The following is a 13,432-nucleotide window of genomic DNA, read 5'->3' as shown; positions in this document are numbered from 1 at the left end:
AAAATCGTAAAAATTTGGAGTTATTTAAGGAACACAAATTATAAAAGAAAAATATTGTAAATGAGATTAGTTCCTTTGTTGAAGTAAATGATAATGATATGGACTTGTCAGATGAAAGTGATGAGTCTACTGAGAAAAGATATATAAAAGGAAAAAAATTGATGAATGATGCCCAAAAGCATAATCTTGATGCTTTTGTTCAAGTGAAGACAGGGTCTCCATCAATTAAACAACTTGGAATAAAAGCAGCTTTGGATAGAAAAGCTAGAGATAAGTTATGTTCAGCTATTGCGAGATTTTTTTATCATTCAGCCATTCCTTTCAACGCTGCCAATTCTCCTTACTTTACGAAGATGATTGAAGTTTGTTCCTTAGTAAGAATAGGATTGAAGCCACCTTCTTCATCTAAGATTTCTGGAAGATTATTACAAGAAGAAATTAAAAAAATGATGATTATTTCAAAGAATACAAGGAGTCTTGGGCTGAAATGGGTTGTTCTATTATGACTGATGGTTGGAAAGATGCAACATAAAAGACATTGATAAATTTTTTGGTTCATTGTCCAAGGGGCATTTACTTCTTGAAATCAGTTGATGCAACAAGTATGGTGAAGAATCGAGAAAATTTATTAAAATTATTTGATGAAGTGGTGGAAATAGTAGGTGCAGAGAATGTTGTTCAGGTATATCATTTTGTTCTTTTATAATTTTCTATTGAACATTGATATTTATAATTTGTCTAGTATGTTAATAATGTTTTGAAATTGAAAAATGGCAGATACTCACAGATAATGCATCCAACTATCAAGTTGCTGGAAAGATGTTGGAGGATAAGAGGAAAACCATATTTTAGACTCCTTGTGTAGCTCATTGCATAGATCTCATGCTTGAAGATTTGTCTAAGATAAAAAGCATAGCTGGATGTGTGAAAAAAGGAAAAAGGATCACGAAGTTCATTTACAATCATACTTTTGTTTTGAACCTAATGAAGACTCAATTTTTCAATAAGAAAGAAATTCTAAGACCGATTACTATAAGATTTGCCACTAATTTTATCATGCTTCAATCTTTGCTAGAACATCGAAGTGGTCTTAGAAAAATGATGGCATCAGATGAATGGAACAATTCAAAATATTCATCATTTGCTGAGGGGAAAGAGATGAAGGATATTATATTGAATAGTAATTTTTGGAGAGTCGTAGAATCAACTATTAAAACTATAGAACCTATAGTCAAAGTTTTGACAATGGTCGATGGAGAAGAAAATCCTACAATGGGTTATCTTTATGAAGCTATAGATAGAGTCAAAGAGGCTATAAAAGAAATTCACGACAATGAGGAGAAAAAGTATAAACCTTATTGGAAAATAATTGACAATCGTTGGGAAAATCAACTTCATCACCCTCTTCATGCAGCAGCATACTATCTCAATCCTAAATACCACTATAGTCCACAATTTTCTAAGGTATTTATTTGTTTATATCTTTTTATTAATTATTTTAAATTTTGAATATGAACTTTCTTTTATCAATTATCATTTTTATGTATTTGACTATTTGCACTATTTCATGCAATTCACAAAGCATCCTCAAGTAAGGCGTGGTTTAATTAAATGTATTGAGAAGTTGGAGCCAAATATTTCAGTTAGAGTAAGAGCATGCAAGCAACTTGAGTTATTTGAAGACGCAAGTGCAGATTTTGGTACTTCTATAGCTATTATGAATAGAGATGAGCACAAGCCAGGTGATCTATCTTTAACATTATTGTTGTGTCGTGCAAAAGAATATTTCTTTAATCAACTTTACATTTTTGTGTGTTTTGGCTTTATGCAGCAATGTGGTGGAAAATGCATGGAATATGTGCCCCCGATCTCCAAAAAAATATTATTCGTATACTTAGTCAAATATGTTCTTCATCTGGATGTGAACGAAATTGGAGTACCTTTGATCAAATTCACACTAAGAGAAGAAATAGATTAGCTCAAAAGAAACTTAATGACTTAGTGTTTGTCTATTACAATTTACGTCTTAGAGAAAAGCAATTAAAGAAAACACGTCTTGACCCAATTTCTTTGGACAATATATATTTGCAAACACCAATGGATGAATGAGTCATGCAAAAAGGAGTTTTAGATGGAGATGAGGTAAAACCGTAAAAGTTTGTTTGATATTTTAACTTGATTAAAATTCTTTTAATTTAGTTTTTTGTCTTTCTTTATTGCATGCTAACTCAAATGTGTCATATTTTATTGAATGAAGGATTTCTTAAGAGACTTGGAGATGGAAGTTGAAAACATTGAAGAAGTTAATCTTATTGATGATGAAGGTGATGATGGAGTTGAAGATGAAGATGCAAGGGAAAATGCAACCACTAGTACTCCAATTCAGCCATTAATTTCTATTTTCAACTCAAGAATTGATTCAAATAAAGTTCCAAATAATGGCACTTCGCTTCTATTTGAGATTTGACTCTTGACTTGAGAATTGAAATATCATATTTTGTAAAAGTGGATGAATTTTGGATGTTTGAAATTTGATTTTGTCATTGTGTTATGATTATTAACTTTATACTTATAAACTTTGTAATTTTGTTATATGGCCATGGGCCTTATGCTTTATACTTTATATTTCTTGCTTGTACAAATGTACTAGATTGTGGTGAATGGTTTACAACTTTACTTTCAATATATTAAGAGTTGATACATAAATTTGCAAAATTGTTGTCACTCATTAAATTTGCAGATTACATATGATACAATACGAGTACAAATTGAAGTAAAAACTGAAAAGTGAAAGTTGATTGCTGAGATGTATTGCAGATTGCTCAAGTATGGTTATCTTTACTTTAGTTTTTACTCTTACTCTTGTAAGTTTTTAACTTAACTTTACTTTAGGGCTTGTTTCTATTGAAATATTGAATTATTGTTTCGCTTGGTTGTTCGATTTCTTGCTATTAGATGAGTAATTATATGTTAGATATAGTTTTACTTATTAATCAATTAAACTAGTAATTAAGTCATTCTACAAACCTTTATATGTTTAAATGACAATTTATATATTGTTTTTCTTTTAAAATCAAAAGTTAACGAAACCCGGTCCGAGTCACCGAGTTGACCCGCCGAGTCACGAGTCAATAAAGAACGAGTCGAGTCACGGGTTTTAAAACCTTGGGAGGGATTACCTGTATTTTTTTCGTCGCCATTATTTATGCATTTCCAGCGACCCAATCGGCAAACCACATGAGCTGGTTGCTCAAAAACTCTCATCGCCCGAAGATCTGAGGTCCTTTTCTTCTTCCGATCTTCCACCGCTGCAACAACAAGTGAGGTCGCTCCGGCGACCTCTAGCAGCTCTAACACCCCTTTGGTAATAGGGCACGATCGTTGACTTTTCTTTTTCGACGAACGAACTGACACCACCGATCGGTGATTTCTCACCGACTGAAAAAAAAAAGCACAAAAGAAGATTCATCGAGAAGCTTATGTTTTTTTTTTCCAGAAAAGCATGCTCCTTTTGTATGCTTTTAGCCTTTTACATGTGAAAATATGATAGTGCCCCCTCATCTTTTTCAAAAATTTTGATCATATCCCTATCATATCTGGGTTATAAACTTATATATTATATTATATATAATATAAACGGGTTGCGGATTGCGGGTTGCAGGTGGATGGGTTCATGTAAATTAGTTGACCCGCCCGCCTAACACGTTTATTAAATGGGTCAGCCGGGTTGGGGGGTTGGCATACCCCTAACACGAACCTGACCCGTTTAATAAACATGTTAGGCGGGTCGACCCGTTTATGACACGAACCCATTTAAGCCAAACCCGAACCCGGCTAAGAAGCGGGTTGGCGGGTTGTGTCAGATTTTTCCACCCCTAGTGTGCATTCAGATACACATAGTGTCTTGGCCTTAGAGATGTTTCAAGGTGGTAGATGACGTGCTTGTTTTGGACAGGGAGAAGGTTGTGGCATTCTTCCTACTCCAAGCCCACCAGGCTAAGTCACACGGACTCGGCTAAAAGGTTGACGCACCCGCATCGACACGCCCTGACATGGGTGTGGCTTCAGACACAGGGCGGACACAGTCAACTAAGTGTCGGACTTAGTCAATGCATTGGGGCCGAGTTCGTCCATATTTTGGACTCGGTTAACTTTGACTGAGTCTATTTTTGTTTATTTATTAAAATTAATTTAGACTCGGGTCAGGTCCAGATCTGGACCCGACCCGGATCCAAGACGGTATCGAGGTCAGGGCCCGACCCTTAAGAGGCTACGCAGAGGGAGGGGCAGACGACAGACCCCTCCCCATCGATCGCTCCCTCTCCCCTACCCGTTCCTCATTCCTCGTCCCCTTTAGGCTCGTTGACGACCCAAACCTCGATGACGCTAGCCACCAGCGATCGTAGCCGGTAGTGACCCCAGCCACCGGCAACCCCAGCCACTGGTCCTCTCAAGTATATCCCTCCTCCCTCTTATGTTCTTCTTCCTCTAGCAGGGGGCGAAGCCCCCTGCCTCGTTTGTGTTTTCCAGCAAGGGGTGGAGGTCTCTGCCTCTGTTTCTTTTCCGACAAGGGGCGGAGCCCCCTGCCTTTGTTATTTTCTGTCAGGCAGACAATAAGAGGGGTGGAGCTCCTGTTACTATTTTTCTGAAGTATTTATTAACTTTATTTACATATTTTGGTGCATACTACATACGATTTTGTGTTCAGTTTTTAATTTCACTTTTCTTTTCAGTTTTCAGATATAATAGCGAGTTCTAGTGGCAGTGTCAATACAGTTGGTTCAAGTTCTAACTCTGAATTAGAAGTTTCTCAACCACTTTGGAGGCTTGTGACAAAAGGGATAAAAGCTAGTAAATAACATGATCCCTGTGTCCAAAATTTTGGTTCATGTTCTAACTCTGAATTAGAAGTTTCTTACTTCAATAGAATTACTTTTTTATTTTTGCTTTAAAATTTACAATCTTATTATTGTTATATATATAGCCGTGTCCCCGTGTCCAAAAATTTTGAAATTGTTTCGCACCCGTACCCACACCCATGTGACATAGCCACCAGGATTTTTTAATGCATCGAATCAGAGAAAGGTGCCTATGTGCTTTCTGTGTAAATAAGAAAGGACATCTGAAAGCTGATTGTTGGTTTAATCCCCAAAACAAAGGAAAGAATAATAAAGTAGAAAACAAAAGGGAATCTAAGGGCCAAAAACCCACTGGAGATATACAACTTTTGTTGGCAGCTTTATCTCAGGTGAGTTTTAAGCAAAATGAGCAAGGAGAATGGTACGTGGATTCTTGAGCAGCCACTCATGTTATAGATAATGCTAGTAAGCTCTCGAATTTATCCTCTTACTTCAGAAAAGGTAATATAGTCACTGGAGATGGCACACATCATCATATTTCTCATATTGAAAGTGCACAAATTCCTTTGTTTAGTACTTCTCTTAGTTTGTCCAATGTTTTTTTTGCTCTTAACATTAAAAATAATATTATTTTTGTATCCAAACTTGTTAATGATACAAATTCTTTTGTCGAATTCAATCTCTCTTTTTTGTATGTTAAAGATCTTCAAACGAAGAAGACATTCGTTGAGGGGCAGCGACCAGGAAACATGTATATCTTCAAGGAGGATCCCACATCTCATTCATCTTCTACCTTGAAGTCACCTTTTTTCGAACAAGCATCTCGGAGTCTTAAGTCTTGTCATATAGATGTCTATAGTCTTTCTCAATGTAATAAGCCAAAATTGTGGCAGAGTCGTTTGGGTCATTGTAGTCATGGTTTTATTAAGAAACTTGTGTCAGAAAATTTGATTCTAGAGTCTTGTATGCACCCTATTTTGGATGCTAAAAAGTGTTCAAGTTGTCAGTTATGTAAGAGTCATGTTCTTTCTTTTAATCTTATTAATAAAAAAGCTTCAAAAGCCTTTGAAATTGTGTACCCTGATGTATGGGAACCAGCTCCTGTATGTTATTCATAGATAGTTATTCTCATTTCACCTGGATATTTTTCATGAAACACAAGTCCAAAGTTTTTAGATTATTTCAGGACTTCTATGAACTAGTTAAAAATTGTTTTTCCTCTAATATTGTATATTTCCAATGTAATGGTAGAGGTGAATATTCTTCAAATGACTTCATGAACTTTCTTTAAAATAATGGGATAAGTAGGCGAGTGTCTTGTCCACATTTTCCTCAACAAAATGGAGTGGCTGAACAAAAATGATAACATATTGTTGAGAGTGTTATGAGCATGCTTTGTGATAGTAATGTTCCTATAAATCTTTGGACAAAAGCTTTTCAAACTGCACCTGCCCATGAGAATTCTTGAGAACAAGTCTCCATATTTTTCTCTTTTTAGAAAACATCCTAATTATAACGACTTGCATAACTTTGGTTGTGTTTGCTATATATTCATATTGACAAATCTCTGAGAAATAAATTTCAAGATAAAACAGTGAAGTGCAGGTTTATTGGATATGCAGATGATTATAAAGGATATAAATGTTATGAACTTGTAACTAAACATATTAAAATTTTCAGAAATATTATTTTTGATGAACATAATTTTGAGAGCACATGATTATCTCAAGAGAAAGACTCACCTCAAAATTTTGAAGTTTATGATCCCTGCATGAGTGCAGAATTGTTTGCAAAAGAAACTTGTGTCAGCCTTTTTGTGAAGAATTGAGCTCAAATGATCAGAATCTCGAATCTCCAAATACTTCAAAAAATGAAAGACCTAGAGAATTTCAGAGATTCTTGTGAAGAATCCTTGCAAACAATCAAGTTTTCAAGTAACTATACTTCAAATACTCAAGGCACACAATAACATTCAAATGCTTTACACCAAAAAGAAAAGAAGTGCACTAAATGTACAATGTTTATAAGCTTGAGGAGTCAAAACTCCTTAATGTAATAATGAAATACAATGTGCTCACATAGCCCTTATTTATAAGGCTTTCCAAGTCTTAAAGAGACGTTGGGCTAATTCCCTACATCTCTAATAAGAGCCGTTAGGAATAGCCGAACATCTCTTATTTCAAACTGAACACAGTCAGTTATTGACTGTGCACATAAATATTACATAAAAAAGAACAAAAAATAAAAATGAAAAATTACAAAAATAAGAAAAATTAAAAAGGAAGAATTACAATCATATTAAAAAACATGAATATGTGTAAAATATAGAAATAAATAAAATACCCCTACAACTAATACAAGAAAGAAATATATATTTTATATATATAAGTAGATGGATACATGTACATATATATGAAATATATATGTATAGGTATCTCCTTTTATATATATAAAAAATGCATTGTCTTATGAATTACATTTTAACATTATAATTTAACACCCCCTCAAACTTAGGGCATAATGACCGAAAGTTTGCCAAGAAAGAAGTTGAATCGCGAAGAGCACAACGATTTGGTGAAGAAATCTGTCAGCTGATATTCTGAAGTTACATATGGAAGATCTATGACTCTTTTCAGATATGTTTCTCGGACATAGTGGCAGTCCATCTCGATGTGTTTAGTCCGCTCATGAAATGTGTGGTTTTGGCAATATAAATAGCCCTATTGTTACCACAACATAGCTTTGTGGGCCCTTCTACATTAATCCCCATATCTTCTAGTAGCTGATGAATCCATATAATCTTCATGGTAGTAGTTGTCATGGCTCAGTATTCAGCTTCGGTACAGGATAACGATACCTTTTATTGTTTCTTACATCTCCATGAGATTAGTAAATCTCCTAAAAACACACAAAAACCAGTGGTGGAGTGACGATTATTTGGATCACCTCCCCAATCAGAGTCAGTATAAGCTATTAAATTTAATGCAGAGAAAGATGATAAAAATACTTCCTTATTCAATGATCCCTTTATGTATCTGATGATCCGCAAAATTGCACTCATATGAACGGATGTTGTTGCATGTTGAAATTGGTTGGTAGTATGAACTGCATGTGAAATATCTAGTCTAGTAATACTCAGATACATCAAGGTGCCTACAAGTTGTTTGTAGGGAGTGGGATCTTTGAGAAGAATTTCATCATCAATTTTTATTTTGGTTCCTACTATAGCAGGAGTTTCACAAATTTTATCATATATAATACCTGACTTGTCAAGAATCTCAGAAGCAAGTTTTGTTTGAGATAAAAAATAACCCCTATGTGAGTATGCAACTTCAATTCCCAGAAAGTAGGTCAGAAATCCTAAGTCAGACATTTCAAATTTATCTTTTAAAATAGATTTTATGCTCTTAATTCCTTTAGAATCGCTTTCAGTTATTAGCATATCATCGACATATAACAACAATATTACAATTCCTGTGTTGGATTTTTTGACAAATAAGGTGGTGTCAGTAAAACATAAGGAGAAACCATTTTTCAACATTATAGAGTTAAATATGTCATAGCAAGCCTTGGGGGCTTGTTTTAGTCCATAAAGTGCTTTATGGAGATGAAATATTTTTCCTTGAGGAGTCTTTATTCCCGGAGGAGCATCCATATACACTTCTTCATTAAGATCGTCATTTAAAAAGGCATTTTTAACATCCATTTGGTAGATGTTCCATTTTTTATTAGAAGCGATGGTAATAAGGCATCTGACAATAATCATTTGTGCAACAGGGGCAAAAGTTTCTTCATAGTCAATCTTGTATTCTTGACTATATCCTTTGACTACTAGACGAGCTTTATATCTTTCAAGAGATCCATCGCTCTTGATTTTGACCTTAAACATCCATCTATATCCTATGGTTTTCTTACCCTTAGGAAAATCTTGAAATTCCCAAGTCTTCGCTTTTCTGAGATCTTTATGGTCATTATCTATATCTTCTATCTATTCAATACTTTTTTTTGGCTTATTCAAAGTTTTTGGCTTCTACATATGAGTGAATGACACTAAGGCAAGCTCTATATTTAGGTGTGAATGAATTATAAGAAATGAACCAAGAAGGGACTTTTCTATTTCTCTCCGTTCTTCATGGATTTTCCTTATCTGAAGAAGTAGTTTCACTAGATTCGTTCTATTTTTATATTGCACTTCTAAAACTATTTTTATCTCTATGTGAATATGTGATAGGATCTCTAGATGTTCATCAATATGTTGATAGGTAGGTGGATGTAATAAAGAGTTATTGTCCTCAACTTCATTATCACTAGAGTCATTAGGTGGAAACTCATCATCACTAGCATCATCATTTCTAGACAATAACTCAAATAAAAAAAAATAATCCACATTTTCTTCATGAGGTTCACATCTTTCAAAACCACTAACATTTTTCAGAAAACTCACATTTCTAGACACATATAATTTGTCATTTTTAATATCATAACATTGAAACCCCTTTTGAGTTTTAGAGTATCCAAGAAAAGCATATGTAATAGCTTTTGGTGAAAGCTTGTCATTCTTGTCCGTAAGAACAAAATATTTCCATCTAGGGATGGCAATGGACCGGGGAAAAGCGGGGCCCTGCCCCGCCTCGCCTTGTTTGGATAGGGGATAAAGGGTATGAAACGGGGATGGAGGCAGGCACGAAAGTTAAAATCCATCCTCGTTTGGGGATAGAGGCAAAGATGGACTTACACTTTTCCCCGCCCCGCCACGATCCCCGCCCTGCCCCATCCCCAATCCTTCTAAAGGATGGCAATAGACTACGGGGAAATGGGGCCCCACCCTGCCTCATCCCCGTTTGAACAGGGGATGGAGGACATGAAACGGGGATGAAGGCGAGGGTGGAGGTTAAAATCCATCCCCATGTAGGGATGGAGGTTCTAATCTTGAGACGAGGCTGGGGTGGAGACCGTGTCCCCCGCCCCGGTCCATTGCCATCCCTATTTGCATCCAAAAATTCTTAACCTATTATAATCAGGTTCTTTTGTGTACAACATTTCAAAAGGCGAAATTTTATTTAAATTTTTGGATGGAAGCCGATTTATGAGATAGACAGATATGAGAGCTATCTCGGCCCAAAACGTATTTGGTATGTTTTGCGAAATGAGAAGGGTTCAAGTAGTTTCAATAATATGTCTATTTTCTTTCGGCTAATACATTTTGTTGAGGTATTTTCAGACAAGAGTTTTTATGGAGAATACCATAACTCTCAAGATATCTTTTGAATTCATTTGATAGGTATTCTCCTCCAGAGTCACTTCTAAGAATTTTCAAGTCACCATTAAATTGTTTCTGATCATCATATGATATGTTTTGAATGTCGTAAATACCTCATGTTTATTCTTAAGAAAAAATATCCAACTATGTGACACAGACTCGGCTCCAAGGTCGACGCACCCACGTCGACACGCACCCACACGGGTGCGGCTCAGACTCAGCCAACCCGACCCTGGGTGCGATCAACTCACCTAGGGTCATTTTGGTCTATTTTTTGGGGAATTTTTTTAAAATTTTCTGGGCTACAGAATTTAAAAAAAAAAAATCCTGAATCAGGCTTCACAACTCATCACATGTCCCCTAATGGGCACAACTTTGACCGAGTCTTTATATATATATATATATATATATATATATATATATATATATATATATATATATATATATATATATATATATATATATATATATATATATATATATATATATATAGCTGAGTCCCCGTGTCCAAATTTTTTGAAATTGCACAGCACCCATGTCGCACCCACAAGCGCACCCATGTGACATAGATATCCAACAATATCTAGTGTAATCGTCAACAAAAATCACATAATACGAAAAAAAAAACTTTTGATAAAACAGGTGTCGGTACCCATACGTTCGAATGGACAATTTCAAATAGTCTTGTTGTAAACATAGATCTTTGATCAAAAGATAAACTTCTCGTCTTTCCAAGAGTACAATCATTACAAGTGAAATCACTTTTTTAAAGATGTTTAACAAAAGGTAAATAAGAAATTTTAACAATATTGGGATGTTCAATCATTTTATACCATACATTAATATCTTTATGTTGGACAATATTACAAAAAGGTTTTTTTGGAATTTGAAGAAAATTGACATAGTATAGATCTCCCTTTCTAGAGTCTTCCCCAATCAACCTCCTGGACTGGCGATCTTGTATCCAACATTTATCAGATGAGAATTTTATATCACATCCATGGTCCGAGAGTTGAGAGACTGAAAGCAAATTTGAGTTCAATTTTGGTATAAATCTAATTTTTTAGATAAAAAACCTTGTTTTTCAAATTTTTTAATTTCTTTGATTTCAAGAGTTTCATCCGCGGTTGAAACAAAGGATAGAGAGAAAATTTTTGAATATTCGAAAAAAATAAATAAATACATGGAGACATATGAAAGGAGGCACCCGAATCTAAGAGCCAAGAAGTCTTACCGGGAGAAGAGAAAGTTGACATGGCGGCTCCGGAAATTGCCCCCTTGAGAAGAGGTTGAAGTGCTTCCACAATTTGATGTAAAGAGAAAGCTCCATTGAAAGAAAATGAACTTTCTTCCTTTTGGGGTTGGGATGTGGTAGTCATGGCTAGCAACTTCTTCTATTTTGGACAAACTGGTTTGATGTGCCTCGGTTTCTTACAAAAATGGCACACAATGTTGCTATAATCTCTTTTTCCGCTTTGCCCACTATTTTCCCTTACTCCTTGATTTTGATTTTCCCAATCTTGAAACGGCATTTACACCTTCACCTTCTTTTTTATTGAAAGGTGTAGCAAGAACTGTAACGCCCCAACTTTTTATAGTAAAAATTTTGGAGTAAATTTTTTTTTTTTTGAAATAGCGGAAGTGCGAAAAACACAAGTCGGGTGCATTACAGGGTAAAACAGAGAAGTACCAAAAAAAGCATGCCATTCATTAATTAAAGCATTAATGTCATTAATTACATCTCTTAACAGAAATATAAATCTACTAATCAGAGTTCAAATAGGAAACAGTGAAAAACTGAGATCTCTTGACTACTTCCAAATACGACTCCACGATGCTCCAATTATGCGTTACCTGAAAAATTTTAATGCAGAAGGGTCAGACTCCCCTGTCTGCGTAAGAAGCATTATATCTATATGTGGTGCTCAGTGTCCTGTGTACAAATATGTGCAACAACTGCAGATATAACTAGCATGAAAATTTATATCATTCTAAGAAAATGATTATGCTTTCAATTCATGATACAGTGCAAAAGAGGATTGAACTAAAGATACATTTATCCACATTAGCACAAGCTGTAGATTCTACAAGTTTTACGAAAGTCATATCAACAGTACATAATTCTTTAGGAATAAGTTTTCAGTCAACTTAAATTATTTAATGTTTATCTTACTCTCACCCTGTGGGTAAGCACAGGCATAGACATTGTAGTGAACTGAGACCATACGGTGAGATGCCTAACTCTCACGAAAACACGAACGTCCATGAAGCTCATACCACCTACCCTCTCCAAGGTAGATCATGGGTCCGGTAACATACACCATCTTTCAGGTGTACCCATAGCCTGGAGAATCTGGTAACATATACCGTCTTTCAGGTATACCCAGAGTCTCAAAAATTTTATATTTCATTTTACATTTTCTTTATAACCAAGTGCGAGCTATCGCACTACGAGGGGTATGGTAACATATACCTTCTTTCAGGTATACCCAGAGCCTCAGAAATCTCATATTTGATTTCTCAATTATTTTCCTGTGCGAGTCATCGCACCAAAGATGATTCTCAAAATCCCGAACCCGCCTTGGGGTTCACACACATTGTATGGACTTAATTTTTTTTTTGTCAGGGTGCCATGAGCACCATCAAGATAGCATTTCTCGGAACATGGCTCGACTCGGAGCTCAGAGTCATCATTTTTTTTTTTTTGAAGTTATGAGCTAGGGTGTAGGCATTTGTACTCCATGAACTAAGCCAACTTTGTGGCATAATTTATTTGTTTTATATATTCTTTTCTAGAGTATTCTCTGGTTATGGTCATCGCAACTCATCGCGTCATGGCGACTACCCGAATCCTTGGTACCATAGCCTCCTGTTACTTTTATTGAAACAAGCCGTTATAGTAGTGCTCGTCTTGTCACAAATTGTCTGACAAGAAACGGGACCCATTGGTCCCGTCTGTCACACCTACGTATGTAGGATCCAGCTAGCACCCGAGTCAATGGTGCTTTGTCACCAGCGGATCCCGTAGTTATGGCAGACCCCGAAAGGTCACCCCAATAATGCTCAAAGGCTTGCACCGTTGCGGTCACCAAGGAGAGGTAACCTACGGTTTTGCTCCAGCCGAGTGTCACTCCTAGGTAGTACGCAATGCCAGCTCCTCCAGTCCGCAACTGAAGATGGTAACGTCACAAGACCCCTGGCCCAACCCGGTTAGACAGGAGTGGCCTAGCCACAGGTTGGGACCAAATCAGGTCCCCAACCGAGCCTCTCCCACAACCAACAGAAACCAACCAAATGTTGGGTGCCAACAAAA

Source organism: Nuphar pumila, chromosome 7 (genome assembly GCF_984573655.1).
Source record: "Nuphar pumila chromosome 7, dmNupPumi1.hap1.1, whole genome shotgun sequence".
Classification (NCBI taxonomy): Eukaryota; Viridiplantae; Streptophyta; class Magnoliopsida; order Nymphaeales; family Nymphaeaceae; genus Nuphar; species Nuphar pumila.
The sequence above is the reverse complement of the archived record's forward strand: the minus strand, read 5'-3'. Positions refer to the sequence as shown.